This window comes from Microcebus murinus, chromosome 10 (assembly GCF_040939455.1).
Source record: "Microcebus murinus isolate Inina chromosome 10, M.murinus_Inina_mat1.0, whole genome shotgun sequence".
Taxonomy (NCBI): domain Eukaryota; kingdom Metazoa; phylum Chordata; class Mammalia; order Primates; family Cheirogaleidae; genus Microcebus; species Microcebus murinus.
Genome location: NC_134113.1, coordinates 62,486,836 through 62,487,962, shown reverse-complemented (window position 1 = coordinate 62,487,962; position 1,127 = coordinate 62,486,836). Strand labels below are relative to the sequence as shown.

Here is a 1,127-nt window from a genome sequence, read left to right as displayed (position 1 = left end):
TATCTGGGACCTGCTACAGCTGCCAGTGCTCTGGGGGCCACAGTCTTGCCTGACATTCTAGTACCACCCTGAGCCCTAAAGTGACCCAACTGCAGTCTGGGAAAATGGCCCCCTCACCAACGCTGATGCTGGTGGCTCGCCAAGGCTCACGACATCAAAGTAACTCCTTCTCCTTTGCTGTCTCCCTCTGATTCTGTCTGAAACACCTTTCAGGGTCAGACCACAAGAAACAGATGGGAAGGCCAGTGTCCACACCAATCCCAAGCCACAATCTTTTTTTTTCTCATGTCAGTACTTTTAATGTTGTATACATCAAATTACAGTAAAAAGACAACTATAAACAAGATGCAGCCCCTCTATTTTCACAAACAGCACAATGTATTTATAGTGAACCGAGTTTATATTCCACCATCAAGTGTGATTCTCCCATTATTTCACTTTGTGATGGATCATTAAGAATATCTTCAAACCCAATAGTCTCATCGTTACCCCTCAGAATATCCAGTGAAAGGTTTGAGCTCGGAAGAAATGGAAGACGCTGAACCTGCTGCACTGCCTTGAATTCCATCTGTAATTTCAGTGGAGCAAATTGACCTTGGATGTTTCTCAGCGTGGAAAAATACATTTTATCTTGGTTGAGCTGGAAATTTTTTTCTGATAATTCAAGAGGATGACTAGGCAAAAGTTCATTTTTTACACAGGAAAAACCTTTCCGAAGAAGATCATGACTTTTAAAAGGTCCACTTGCTGAAAGTTCAGTAACTGGAATACTGTCCTTTAGCTGAGATCCAAGTCCTCTGGCATTCATCTTCAGACGCTCTGCAAACAGCTTCTCCCAAGCCACGATCTTTAGGGAGCCAGAGCTGGGCTGGGTGTGGGAAATGTGCAGAGGTGTGGGAAATGTAGTGCAAGAGAGAGAGAGAGACAGAGGTGCAGGAAGGAGGGAGAGAGGGAGAGAAAAATGTGGCAAAGTGTTGAGAATTAGTGAATCTAGGATGTGAAGTTTATACATGTATTTATTGTCCTATTATTTCAATTTTTCTGTAGGTTTGAAATATTTCTAAATAAAAAGTTGAAAGAATAATTTAAAAAATAAAGGACTACAGAAGATAAAAGTAAAATTGCTT

The 1,127-nt window shown here is 41.4% G+C and overlaps 1 pseudogene; it reads right to left on the bottom strand.

The window, feature by feature from the left end:
• Positions 1–273: 273 nt before the first annotated feature.
• On the bottom strand, positions 274–834 carry LOC105878012 (proteasome maturation protein pseudogene; annotated as a pseudogene).
• Positions 835–1,127: the final 293 nt, after the last annotated feature.